The sequence below is a fragment of the Hydra viridissima genome, unplaced genomic scaffold (assembly GCF_058129835.1).
Source record: "Hydra viridissima isolate aposymbiotic clone 2 unplaced genomic scaffold, HvirCarnegie_v1 scaffold_6, whole genome shotgun sequence".
Lineage (NCBI taxonomy): Eukaryota > Metazoa > Cnidaria > Hydrozoa > Anthoathecata > Hydridae > Hydra > Hydra viridissima.
Window position 1 is genome coordinate 16,085,107 of NW_028324305.1, and position 15,614 is coordinate 16,100,720.

The window sequence follows — 15,614 nt, forward strand, 5'->3', positions numbered from 1 at the left end:
GCCAATAATTAGCTTTGCTAATTATTGACAAGATTTACACGCTGCATAATTTTATTATTATAACGGTTTTTATAACGATTATTAATTGTTGACAAGAGTCACAAGTTGTATGTTTAAATGCTATATATACCGAACAAGTTTTTTGTAAAGCATCGAGGTTGTTTACAAATAATAAAGATACTAGAAACGAAATAAAATGGCTCTTAAATGCATAGAACAACATTTTCAGTTAGGAAAAAATATGCACCTTAAAAATTTTGTAGGATTGTATTCATAAGAAATAATTTTCTCGATCGTTATACGTTCAATCAAAAATTTTTTGGTGCAAGTTAATAATCATAGATTCCAACAACCAGGAAACTACATGTATACAAAACAACTGCATGTTTCTGCAAGTTTTTCAAAATATGTTAGTGCAAAAATATATCTTAAAGGCAGCGAATCTCTATCTTTTCAATAAACAAATGTACTGTGGAAAATTAGTATGAAATTAAAAGTAAAAAAAAAATGTCGCAGTATAAATAAAAAGAAAAAAAAAATTCTTTATTTTCTTTAAAATAGTTTATCAAAGTTCTGAATGTCTATGGAAAATAAATTCTGTTTACTAAATAGAGTATTTAAAAGACAAGTGTCAATTCTGCAGGTGTTGTTGCTTCTACAATTACCACTAATACTTGTACTGCTACGGTGGCATCTTGTTGATTGCTAAAAGTCATGGTAGCGACAAATAACTTTTTTTTTTTCAGGTGAAAACAATATAGTAGAAATTATTCGAGGTAAAGAATGAAATCTTATATAAGAATAACGACTCTAAATAGTAGAAACCAGTACATATATACTGAATATAATTCTTCCGACAAAGAAACTATAGTTTTACATGTGAGATTTATTGATAAAATTGTACCCGATGCTGTTTTCCTCATACAATCTCTAATTTATATGACGTAGCTCGGAAAATATATTGTTTTAATGAAACATAACTTTTGTTGCGAATAGTTAGCAAGTCACTCACTTGGAACCTCTCTACCTCTGAGGAATTTCTCTTTTCCAAATAAATTTTAAAAATGCTAAAAAATATTAAAAAATATAAACAATGCTAAAAAATATTGCTTGCGCTTGTGAAATTTATATTGATAACAATGAAGCTCGGAACGATATTTGAGTAGATAAATTCGCTCATCATCAAAGATTTTTTTAAATGAAATTCCTTTAAGGTTTTTTTATTTTTTTGACAGCTCTTCTTTTCTTAAAGTTTTGTTTGTTTTGTAACTTTGCATAATGAAAGTCTTTTGATTATTTTAAATATTTCTTTGAAACTTTTTTATGCCATTTCATTTTTCTTTGTTAAATACTTAAGGATATTTCCGAAGAGTATTTGAGTGTAAAGTGCTTTGTTATTTTACTATGTATTTTATTTTCGGGCTTTATCACATTGCGTTCTGAAAAATGTCAGATTACAAACTCACTTGGCTGAAACACAAAATCACAGTTAACATTATTTGTCAAAGTTTATGAGACTGTCCAATTTCGCAAAAATAATTACTCCTTAAGTATTATTTTCGTTATCCATCAATTACTTTAGAGTTAGTTTATTTTAAGCTAATGCAATTTCATTTTGAATTATTTAACAAAGGTAAGTGACATTTTGATCAACATCATCACAAAAGTTAGTTCTCTGAAATTATCTTTGCTATGAAGCACTACGCTCATCTCTATATCCCCTTACAATGATACCTCACTACCCGCTAATTAAAATAGTCCACTTTAATCGAGGCATCTTTTTTTTTAAAAAAAACTTTTTTTAACGCTTCAAGCTTTAAATCTCAAATTTCGAAATACTAATTTTGAATTATTATTTCACAAAGTTGTCAAATATATCTATTTTATAATTGTTACTCATAACACTTGATAATGTTGTGCAGTACAATTTTCCATCCTATAGTACTGATTTCCCTTTGGATATAACAAAATAATGTTTGTTTCCCAGTTAAGATTTCTAAGTTCCATGGATATCATGACGTTGACATTTCAAATGACTTTTAATTAGCTCTTTTTTAAGAAGAAATTTTCTACAAATTTCTGAAAATAACTTCATGACAATTTTAGAGTTTTGTCAATCGTGTCTATTTTCCAGCGTTTTTTCAGATGAGGGCAAAGGGGTATTATATTTTATAAGCATGTCAAATCAGAAACTTGTGTGGGGCTACGGAAACTGGTCAAATGAAACTTGGATTCTTCTGTTGCCCTTGAGCCTGTTCCATCTATCAAAGGTTTTCTCCATGTCCTCTTCCAGGCGGCCCTTCAGAACCTGTAATCACTTCAATCCGCCGATCTCCTTAACAGGGTTACCTCATCACTGCCTCAGTGATCACACTTTTCTTGATGTCGGCCTTTATGAGTATGTTTATGTACATACCAACTACAAGTTGGAAGTGGAGATAGAGAGCTGTGGCAATGAGAAGGTTCTTATCACTGAACATTTACTCAAACCTTCCCTTGAAGGCCACTCTAGGGTTGTTAGGGTTCTCCAGCAGGTAGTTAATAAAATTCTGCCCCTCTACTGTGCTGTTGTCATTCTTCAAGACTACCACCTTGTCCTTCATAAGCTTGACGGTGGGCAGGAAAACTCCCATGTAGGCCTTTTACTCAGACTGTAGACTGTTTAGGCCTTCGGCAACTGGGTTCATAATTATGCTGTACTAAGCCAGCAGAGCCTTGTCAACCTCATAGAAGGGCAATAGGTTTTGCTTTTGTATGATGATGTTCAGCTCCTCCTTCTGATTTGGTTTCTCAAGCACCGGAAGGAGCAAAGCACAGGAGTCATTATAAAAGTTCCAGCGGGTCACACTCGGAGTTGTTAGTTTCCTGCCATTAACCTCCTTGATCAGGTTTGCCACTACTGTACTCCTATTCTGACAAACCCATAATCCTTGTACTTTGTCAGCAGTCTTTGTGAACGGAGCCTTCGCACCAAAGTTTTAACCTGGCACCTTAAAATATTTAAACATATTTAGTAATTTCTTTATAATAAGTTTAAACTATGAAGCATTACTAGCTACAACTAGTTAAAATATAAGGATTTAAATGCTAAATACAGGGACCTTTTAATTGTTAGGTCAGTATGTAGGTACATAGACAGCATAGTTACCAGGGGTGCAACTAAGCTTTATTTTTATAGAGTGGGGAGTAACTTTATTTTCCTAACCTACATTAATCTAGCCTTGCCTAACCTATCCTAAATATGGTTCGTTTCGCCTAATCTATCATACCTTAGCTTAACCAAACTTAATTTCGTTCGGAAAAATATTTGTTCAGTTCGGAAACACTGATAAAACTAATGAGTAGAAAGTCACCTTGCTAACATATACTGTCGCCATTAAGTTGACTGTGTGGGCACCACAGCGGCAGAGGGTGGGCAGCTCAAGGCAGGTCTCCTCACCCACCATGTGCTCCAAGAGATCCTCCACCTTGATGGTCTTGACAACTGTCTCGTCTTTCTGATTGTCAGTCTCACGATCAAAAAATGAATTTAGTACAGTTTAGGTACCTAGGCAATAAAAATTGACAAAATAAAAAGAAATATAAAAATCGTGTTCAGATAAATTTTTTATCTAATAATAGAAAACAACCCCTTCATGTAATTTTAAACATATTCCCTAACTTAAAAAAAAATAGTTTAACTACTTATCTTTTTCTTACTGAACTATCATTTTAAACGAAACAAAAAGACAAATACAACTCGTCAGGTTAGAATTATTCTGTTCTATCTCCCATTTTAAACGCTGGGAGAAAATGAATTTTTAATTTTACTAAGTAATGATCACTTTTAAAATACATTTTATTTTTAAATTTTTTTTTGCTAAATAGTTTCTTTAAACATGAATTATTTTAAAAATAAGTTACTTTTTAAAAAAGTAATTGTAAAATTTTAAGTAATCTTTACTTATAAAAAAAAATCTAAAACTTTCTTTCAACGTTTAAAATGGGAGATAGAACAAAATAGTTCTAACCTGACGAACTGTTAGGATTAATCTACCAACCTACCTGCTTATCCTCCAAAGCACCAGAAAGCTTGATCTTGAAAACAGCAACATAGTTCGCACCATTGTCCGTTGTTATGCTAACGGTCTTTCTGGAGAGGTTAAACTAATTGAGCAGATCCACCATGGCCTTGGCTAGATAATCGCCTGTCTGCTGTACAAGAATCTCCTTTATGCCCTGGAAACTTTTTTCTCTCTTGAGGGTTTTGTAATCACACAAGTGGACAGTCATGCCAAAAAAACTTCTGTTGGGTGCAGACCAGCTGTCTGTAGTGTTGGCCACATAGTTCACTTTCTCTAACCCACTGGTGAGGGCAGCTTTGGCCTCGTCTCCCAGCAAGGTAATGTCCATGGACAGCTTCCCTCTGCACAATGCACAATGCCTTTGATGATGAAGATATTTTTTAGCCTACAGGACTTCTTATAGTCGAATTTTTCTCCTGAGACAGACTCAATGCTGCTCTGTCTCTTGAGGGGCCCAATATTTAATGTGTCACTGCAAAAAAAGGAAAAAATGTACAATAAAAGTCAAATTTTTTTTTTAAAAAAACTTGCTTACATTTTACTATTTTGACATAAAAAAGGAAGGATAAGGAATTCAAAAGCTTAATGATCTGGATACAAAATACTGTAGGAGAAAAACTTTATCGGAATCCATGCAGATTCAGAAACGAAACGCTGATTGATTAAATAATTAAATTACAATTACCTGGGTCCAGATGATTTTCAGCAAAGCTTAAAGCCAGCAATTAGGGTAACTATGATGTCAGGAGGCCCCAGATGGTACTGGTTTTTGTGGTGGGTCTTGAGATTGCTGAATGAGGTCGCAGAGTACTTGATCTCTTTGCCAAAAACCTTGGTTTTTAAACTAACTTTCCTAAGCACCTCAGAGCCATCTTTTTCTTGGTTGGGACGATGTAAGATCTGATATACCTACAGATTCGCGATGGTGACATTCTGACTATGTTGCCTGTGGTAAGCTGGCTGTCTCTCTGGCTGGAAGTTTGTGGCTTTACAGTGCTATCGTTGGAAAACTGGCCATCTTTCTGGCTGGAGGTATCTAGCATTATCATCTATTCTTCATCACTCCTCTGGCTCAATTTACTATCAGACCGGCTAGACATATCACTGTGGCGCATTGTACTAGGTAGCCGACTTGACTTAAATGTCAAATATTTGTCCATTTTAACTTAATATGATATCTATCTATAACTATTAACAGAAACTTAAATTTAATAAAATGATAGTATCAATTAATGAATAAAATATTTCAACATCAACTTTTTTCTCTTTGAATAATTAGAATATTAAAAAGATTATTTTAAAAAATAACCATTTCAGGAACAAACAACAGTTCTTTCAATTACATTTGCTGATTTACAAAATGCTGGTATACATCTGTAGCTTTCTCGCATCAAACATAGCGTTGCGATTCTACATCTCTTCTCTCCCCAACATAATTTTTTAGAAGAATTTATATTTCTCCATAATAAAACTCTTAAATAACCGTCATAAAAAAAACCACTCAAATTATATATAGAAAAGTTCCTTGTTAAAAGCCTTTTTCGCAAGAAAACAATGCAACGTCAATTCTTTTAACCACTTTATATGATTGCTTTATATGATACTTTATATGATATTTGAGCGCAATTCAATTACAGCAATTCAATTACTACCTCGCTACATATAAGCACAGATACTAAGTGACTACATATAGCCCGATACGGCTGTAACCCCAACTTGATGTTCCGGAGAAACCCTCTGAAGGGATTATTATATATACAACCTTGGTATCAAAAATGCAAAAATCAAAATGAAACTATTTTGTCAGAGAAAAAAAAAATCATTTTTAAAAATTTCAGATTTTAACACATTGTTTGAATCATAGCTTTATATACTTTGCATTTATTACAGTATAAGTAATTCTTTCTATTGAGTTATGAAACTTTACTTTTAATAAGATAATAAAAATATGACTCATGAAGTTTTTTTTCTGCAAAAAATTTGATTTTTTTAAATTCACATTCAATTGCACAAATTGATTAACTTCTCAATTTCGCATTTTTATGGCATTAAGTAATTTCCATCAAATCTTTCAGATAGAACTTTAATTTATATCAACCATAAGTATTTTTGTTGTGCTGGTGGTTAGTAGAATTTTCAAAATTGTGTGTTTATCGAATTTCTGGGAATCCTCTCTTGCTCATTGAGTTTTCACATCAAGTGACAGCAAAACTCACTAGTTTGAAAATGCATCTTTCTAATAAAGATCAATGACAAACACAAATGAACATAAAATTTATATTGCATATTTCTGCTAATATCATTGCAACTTAAAAATCTTTACTGTTATAGTCCACAACACAGAGCTGTAGCCATTTTCCGTATTCAGGATGGCTGTTTGCTCTTTTTATCGCTCCCAGTGAGAATGAAAGCTGTGATGCAGAGATTCGGTTGCTTGTTCACTGGACTTACCAAGAAGGTCTTTTCGTTTTTCAAGGAATTGTGCAATGTGAAAGAACACAACATGAACTTTGGGAGTTATACATACACTTTCTAAGTCTGTAAGTTAGGCTGCAGTGAAGATCTTAACAAAAAAATTTTTTTGACTGTTTTAGTTAGCCTGGGTGTTGGAAAGTTGTGAATGGTTATCATAAATGTTGGGTAAAAATATTAGTTGTTTATTGTTTCGTCTTGAGGTGCCCCAAGCCTTTTTAAAATTACGAATATTCAGTTTTTTATTTTAGTATATTAATTTTTGAAATTGTTATAACTTTTTTTTTTTAGAATTTTATAACTGGCCTAGGTGTTGATACTGTTGATTGTTGAATGTTGATAAGTTTTGAATTAATATCGTAAATGTTAAATTAATATTTGTCTACATTGTTATCTTGAGATGCACGCAAAAGTTTAAAAATTGTGAAAATCTAGCTTTTTTGCTCTTTTTTTTTATTTAAAAAATGTAGCGCTCTATAATATAAATATTTTCTCAGCATTTGTGTTTGTGCCTCCATCTGATGAATGAATTTGAAGTATTGCAAATGGCTGACAACAACATTGAATAAATATTATATATTCTATCAATTATTATAAATATAATGCATTTTTGGAATATCAAGGATCGATATTCAACAAAATAAGAAAATGCCGACTCAGACTCGAAATCAGAATATTTGTCCTGTATTTGGCAAAACTAAACGGATGAGTAAAAATCTTTTACTAACATATGGGAATATTGTTAAACACTTTATGTTAGTGCAACAAGAACTGACTGATGGACAAGCGAAAGAAGCAACAGTTAATGTAACTTCCAACAAAGTATGTGAAGATCTTGTGCAAATTTGGCACAGAGAATTAATACCAGTTATATCACCTCAGCAAATTGTGGCGAAAATAAAAGATTATCATGACAAATTCAGGACACTAATGAAACCTTATAAACAAAGATCCAAAGATTCAAATTATCTGCATAAAATCGAATTATTCAAGAAAGACTCGGATCGTATGTTTGATATTGCAGCGTGTAAGTGTAAAGATCTGTCAACGTGCACCTGTGAAAAGATTCGTAAAGTTCCAATCAATCAAAGAGTATTCTTTGTCGATCCACGAAATGAAAGAAAAATGATGATAGGCAATGTTGACATTAAAACAACAAAACAACAAGAACGGAAACTAAAGAGAAAACCATCAGATGCATCAAAAATGTTAAATTTTAAGTGTGCAACCAGCCCGAGTGCTGGAAGTTGTGCTTTGCAACAATATTACAGTTCTGATGAATGTGATGATGCTTCTGATTTAGTGATGTTAGAACATTCAGATGAAGAAGAAACTGAGCCTTTAACAATGCCACTACAAGCTGATACATGTTCGCCAAAAACAAACTCTTAAATACGACACCTGCTGCCAGTGTTAGCTTGTGAATGTGATAGATGGGGAGTATCGGATCGTTCAGCTGCAGCCATAGCGTCAACTGTTCTGGTTGATTTTGGTATTATTAATGAACAAGATTCGTCTGTGGTAATTGATCTAAGCAAAATTCGTCGAGAAAGACAGAAAAATAGGAAAAGTTTACAAACTGATGCAGTTAAAAAAGTTGAAGGGTTGTATTTCGATGGCCGAAAAGACAAAACCAGAAACCAAATTATGAAAGGTGATAAATTTCATCCAGTAACAGAAACAGAAGAGCACATTTTGATAATAAAAGAAGCTGATTCGCAATACCTAAGACATATTAAAACATCAGAAGGAACATCATTAAATTTAACAAATAAGATTGTGGAATTTTTAGATAAAAATGAGATTGATACAAGCACATTGGTAGCAATAGGTTGTGATGGTACCAATGTTAATACTGGATGTTGTGGTGGCATTATTAGACTGATTGAAGTACATTTTAAGAAGTCGATGCACTGGTTTGTATGTTTACTACACATAAATGAATTACCGCTCAGGCATCTCATGATACATCTAGATGGCGTTACACATGGACCAAATTCATTTTCTGCCCCAATCGGAAAACAGTTAAAAGAATGCGACATGCCAGAAGTAACCTTTCAACCCATTGAAGGTAATGTTTTGCCAAACATTGATCCAACCATTTGGACAACCGTAAACCAGGACCAATGTGCTATTCTCTCTGGTTAACAACGGACAATCGGATTCTTCAATTGTATATTTCAAAAGAATGTCCAGACAAACACTTGATAACACTTGTAACATACATAGTAAAAGTGTATGCACCAATATGGTTTGAAATAAAGTCATAACCGTCATGTACAGATGGGAGTCGTCATCTTTTTCAGATGATTCATTATACCAAAAACTGAAGAGAATTGTTGATCCAGTAATACAAAGAAATTCTTATTTTGGTCATCCTGAAAACTTGCTGATAGCAATGGCAACAGACGAAAGACCACAAATTCGTCAACTAGCTCTAAGACGTGAGCTTGCGGCAAGATCCAGCAACGATGAAACAGATACTGAACCTAGAGCGTTTAAGGTGCTGTTGCTAAACTTCGAAGCACAAGAATACACAGAAATAATCAGTTGGTCATCAAACAAAAGCACAGAACCGCCAATGTTTCGATCCTTTCCATCCATTCAACTTGAAGAAAACATTCGATCTTCAGAAATGTTACAATTTCAATCATTTCCATGCCACACACAGGCCGTTGAACGGGGGGATTAAGCTTGTGACAGAAGCGTGTACTGCCGTGTGTGAACCCCAGCGTTACTGTTTCATTCGTGCACGAATAGAATTACGTTCAGCCATGAAAGTGTTCAATACAAAGTCAGATCTTAGTTTAATCAAATACTTGTTTATGACTGTTTGACGTTGGTAACATTTTAAAAATAAAGAATTCAAGAGTTATGGCTGTAACTAAACAAAAGGACAAAACTGTTATAGTTCTACCACTGCATTTTTTTAACTTTTAAAGTTGTGAAGTTTTAAACTACTATGAAAATGTTGATTTTAAAAGTATTCAGGCTTTAAGACTGATTTTATTTTTAAACTTAATTATGTAATGATAACTTAATTACATAATGCTATTATAGAAAATGGTGTGAAGAACTACTTGTTGCATGCAGATTGAATATATTGCATACAATGCATACAATGTCATACATTGTATACGTATAGCGTCACCTAATATAATTTATGATTTGTTTGTACCAAAATTTGTTAAACTTAGTTAAAGAAAAAAATAGAAAAATTAGAAAAATGCCAATATTTGGTGTATTTAAAGTACTTGGGGGCAACTCAAATTCATACTTTACTAACAATATATGTGCATATCATATCTTGTATGATTTGATAACCTGTTTTAGACACAGGCAATAGCATAACAAAAATTAAAAATATATATTTCTTTTAAATATCATATTTTACAAAACAATATTAATTTTAAAAATTTTTGGGGCACCTCAAGATGATACCCTAAAGAACTAACATTTTAATACAGTGGTTTTAGTATCAGTACACAACTTTTGCACACCCAGGCTAACCAAATCTATGAAAAAAATCTCTTCACTGCAGCCTAATATATACATATATATGTATATATATATATCTCGATATATCGATATATATATATATATATATATATATATATATATATATATATATATATATATATATATATATATATATATGTATATATATATATATATAGCGAATCTTCTTAATTCGAAAACCTCAATAATTCTGTTGCAAAGTAAAAACTGAAAAAGGCGCAGAGAGAATGTGGCATAACACTGCGGAACAAGTGCATACACCCAAATGTCGTCGTCACAATGTTTGAGTTGGAACTTTTTAAAAAAAAATAATTTATTTCATGTGTAAATATTAGGAAGACGGAAATACGGAATTCGGACGGTTCGATAGAAGAAGTAAGATCCCTTACATTAGTCCGATACATTACGCTTAGTTCAATAGTTATCGGTACATCGGATATTTTATATTTTCGGCCCAATTGTTCGATGTTTTATATATGTATTAGTCCGATAGTCCGATATTTTTTCCTTAGTCCATTACTAGCGGAATATCGGAATTTTTATCGGAAGTGCCGCCTCTGAAATTTGTTAATATACTAGTTTTACTATAAAAGAAAATAGATAAAAAAAAATTAGTCAAAATATTTTGTAACTTTTGATATCAAAAACTTAATCAATATAACTTTCAAGCGCCGTTTTACAAGAGACTTGTAAATGTTGAAGCTTAGTTGCAATGTGTTTATTTTGTAACCAAATTATCTTTAAACGTCTTTAAGTCTAATTGTCAACATACTAACATGTTCCCAGGAAAAAAAGTTCTATAGAACTTCTATAAACCCAGGACAAAAAGTTCTATAGAATTTCTATAAAATTTTTTAATTTCTATAGAAGTTCTATAAAAATAATTGAGTTCTATAAAATTCCTATAGACAATTTCTTGAAGTCTATAGAAATTTCTATAGACTTCAAAATATATTTTGAATTTCTATAGACTTCAAGAAATTGTCTATAGAAGTTTTATAGAACTGAATTATTTTTGTAGAACTCCTATAGAAATGAAATGGTTTTTATAGAAAATTTATAGAACTTTTTGTCCTGGGGGGTTCTAGAAACTTTGTCTTTTGAATTGATCTAATATTAGATCATAGAGATATTCTACAAAAGAACATGTGTCTTGAGAAAATAACGTCTATTGAATTTTATATTGTGGATTTTTATATAAAAAATTGTTGTAATATAATGTTACAATGTTTTATAATAATATCTTTTTAAATAAATAATTGTGAAGCTGTATTAACCCAAAATTTAGGAGCTTTTGCTGTTGACTTTAAGTAGTTCATTTCTTTACTTAAACTTGAGGGAAACGTTCCCCAAGGCCACTACTTATAAATAATGTGTGTGTCCGCAAGTCAGACCACCTATATTATATTTATTATTATACAACCTACCAGTTACATAAGTTAAATCTAAGTCAAAACCATCTTTGACATAACGTCTTTTATTTTATAAATGTAATTGAAAATTATAGTATACACATATACAAAATTATAGTATACACCTATATTAGGGTGGTCCTTATTTTCAAAAGTTCATATTTTTTCAAAATTATTTGTAATTTTGTTCAGTTACACCAAAACATTAAAAACACAAAATTTCAGCTCAATCCGATAATATTAACACGTGCCGCATTGGCCTTAAAGTTTCATGCATCTGACTGTCTAACATGCTATGACGAGTCGGCGCAACTAACCACCAAGTGCATTCTGAACTCGCTACAAGCGCAACTACAAGTCTCTACAAGCCAATTTTGTTTTTACATATTATTTGTTCAATGCAACATTCGTTTTAGTTTCGTACATGAAGTGCATAAGAAAAGACGTGCTATATAAGTAATTGATAAAAGTGCTAAAATGTCCACTTTTCGGAAAAATATTTATCTGGTTGGAGTGATGAAAAATCAAATCTGCGGTAGTAAATTACCAAACGAGATGTTTTGAGTGTACTTTTTTATAACATGAGAGTGGTAAATTTAAATCTTAATGACAGCAGTGCTTTAGTTATTGATGAAGTGGTCGTTTTTTGGAAAAAAGCAAGAATCCCAGTTCAAAACCGTTCAAACTGTATTTCGAAATTAAAATCTTTGTCCGATAATGTCAGAAATTTAGAAAAATTTAAAAATAGAGATACTGAACGGCAGAGAGAAAAAGAAAATGATTTTAAAGAAGATTTAGACAACCTTTTCGATATTGCCACCTTAAATGCGTTAAATGAGATTAAAATCGCCGAAGATAGAGAATTTTTAATTAAGCAAAGGGAGTAAGGTATAGCAGGTTGTATGTTGGGAGTAGATATCAAATTATTACGTAAGGAAAAGCGGAAAGAAGAAAGCACGGCTGCAGAGTTGAAAAGAAAAGAAGATTTGTTGGAAAATTCTAGTTGTTCGATTGCATATTTTGAAATGGAAGATAAAGAAAACGAAGATTCACAGAAAAAAGTGATAAATCAAGACAACAGTGAAGATGACACATATTTAATATCGGAATCTGAACAGGGTCCATCTTCAAACAAGAGAGGACGAAAGACGTTAATGACACCTCGCCTGGCCGCTGCCTTGGACAAATGTAAAGTGAGTGACAGGGGTGCAATGCATATTATTTCTGCCGTCCTAGAAGCTCTTAATATAGATATCACCGAGTTTGTTCTCAATAGATCGTCTATCAAAAGAAATAGAGAGATTTTGCGGAAAATTAAATATTCATCAATAAAATCGGTAGTAAATGATGGAAATTTTATTGAAGTGAATTGGGATTCCAAATTATTGCCTGATATCACAAAAAAAGAGAAAATTGATCGGCTTCCTGTGATTGCGGTTGGTTTAGATTTTGAACAATTATTAGGAGTACCTGGAATTGCATCATCAGGAGGATCGGAAGTTTGCTCGGCTGTGTTCCATATCACTGATGAATGGAATTTAACCGAAAAAATTCAAGCCTTTTGTTTTGATACTACAGCATCAAACACTGGACGTATAAAAGGAGCTGCGGTTCTCCTTCAACAAAGGTCAGGGCGAGATATTTTGTGACTTCCATGCCGACACCATATATTTGAGGTCGTTTTGGCTGGTGTATTCACGAGGACAAAAGCAATTGTAGCATCCGGCCCTGAAATTGCTCAATTCAAAGCACTTAAAGAAAACTGGAAGAATATTGATAAAATGAAATTTTTAGATTATACCAGCGATGAAGCCGTTTATAATGCACTGAAAGACGTAGCGCCCGAAATTATTTATTTTTTGAAACAGAAACTTGCAGAAGAGCAACCGTGTGATGACTACAAAGAGTTTTTGCAACTGACGCTCATTTTTTTTGGAGATAAAACAAATGTGAGTTTTAGGGCCCCCGGTGCATATCATTTAGCGAGATGGATGTCTAAAGCGATTTATTGTTTAAAACTTTTTTTATTTCGCGATCAAATGAAAATGAGAAAGGATAATTCAAAACTGAATGCAGAAATTTGCGTTTTCGTTGTATACTGTTATGTAGAGCCCTGGTTTTCAACAACGAATACTACAGGAGCTCCCCTAAATGATATATATTTTTTGAGAAAATTGGTTAAGTTTAAAAATATTAATGAAAACATTGCAACCATTGCAATAACAAAATTTTTAAACCATTTATGGTATCTAAGTGAAGAGTGTGCTGCCATGGCAATATTTGACGATAGAATTGAGAAGAAATTAGAATGGCTCAAAAAGTTATGGAATGTGCAAGTAAAAACATACTGTGAATGTAAAAGAAGAAGAAAATGAAGAGACAGAAGTCATTGAGAAAAAACTATCGTTGCAAATCCGAGATGTCAAAAATTTTGTTCAAAAAGATCTACCAACTGAATTATTGTCCGCCAATTCACTTTAGTTATTTAAACGATTCGGTATTTGTGTTGAATTTCTTCAGGACGATCCGCTGAATTAGGAAAACAGAGAGGATTATCTCACAGGAAAAAAAATCATTTCAACCTTAAAATCTACAAATGATATTGCAGAAAGAGGAGTGAAGTTGTTGAGGATTACAATGAAAAAATGACAAAAAATGAGCATCAAAAACAATTTTTGATACAGGTATGTATAAACAAATTTAATTTTTTGTTACTTTTTTCTTGAACACATTCTATAGGCTATATTTAGAAAACACATTCAATATTATTTTTATTTTATTCAGGTTGTTCAGGAGTACCGGAGAGAGTTCCCAGTCGCCACAAAAGGAGGCTTACTTTAATCCAAAATATGTATCTGAAGTAGATGTATTATTTCAATAAATAAAAAATATAGTATTAGGATAAACTATATCTTTATTTTACGTTTTCATTTTAATTAGTATGTTTTTATACTAAAATTTAAAAAAAAAAGCGTAATTTTTTGTTTACAGTCGAGCGTACATTGTCGTTCTTATAGGTAACTGCCTTACATTGAATCTCACAACTTCAGCGTCGATGCGGCACGTGTTAATATTAACCGATTGAGCTGAAATGTGGTATATTTTCATGTCTTATATAAAGGTACATTCTGGCAAATAATTTCAAAACAATTCGAAAAAAAATTTTTTCGTTATAAATAAGGACCACCCTAGTATATATATATATATATATATATATATATATATATATATATATATATATATATATATATATATATATATATATATATATATATATATATATATATATATATATATATGTATGTATACTATAATTTGCAATTACGTTTTATTTGTTTTTTTATTTCTTTAATTTAAATAATGAATGGTTGAGCATCTAAATTGTTAAGTGCAAGCAATAATTCAAAAATGTCAAAACTAAATTCATGTAAATATTAATAAACATGATAAATTTGGGCGCTACTCCACTTTCTCCCCCCCCCCCCCTAATTTTATGATTGATTCTGATAGAGAATTTTATGCTGATTAAGAATGGTATAAAAACATGGGTCTCAAAATCAACGGAAAGTGCTCTAATCTGAAGTTGAAAGTACAAAAATATACCACAAATCGCTAATATTCGCCATCTTGAATTTACTAACTTTACGGTTGATATTGTTTTTAACCGCAAAACATTGCCAGCCTGGTTTTTACTATAAGGAATTTTTTCTGGTTTAATATAGATAGCGATTCCACGGCTCAACGAAAAACATATGACGTTTAACAAAAAACACGAAATTTTCATGAACTTTACTCTCATATCATTTTGTATGCTTAAGCAAACACCTTGAGGTTTTTTGAATCAATTAGTGTTACTCAACCTCTTTCCAGCTAAATATAGAAAGTACTATGGATTATATGGCTTCATTTAAATTTTATCCATATCTTAAGACCACTTTTAAGAAAAAAGCTTGAAGCGGGAACGTTTTTTTAAAACGAAGCTTTTGGAGGTTAGGATTCCTTAATACTAAAACACATCCAATTTTTATAAAATTTTCCGTATATGTTAAAAAAGAGATGAGGAATCTAATGGAATGTGGACACTTTTTAACTTTTATACATAAATTTTTAGTTCTTAGCGTTTCAAAACTTCAAGGTTAATTTTTTT

General features: G+C 31.8%; 1 pseudogene; it reads left to right on the top strand.

The window, feature by feature from the left end:
- The first annotated feature begins 13,143 nt into the window (after positions 1–13,143).
- Positions 13,144–14,326, top strand: LOC149887261 (uncharacterized; annotated as a pseudogene).
- The last annotated feature ends 1,288 nt before the right edge of the window (positions 14,327–15,614 follow it).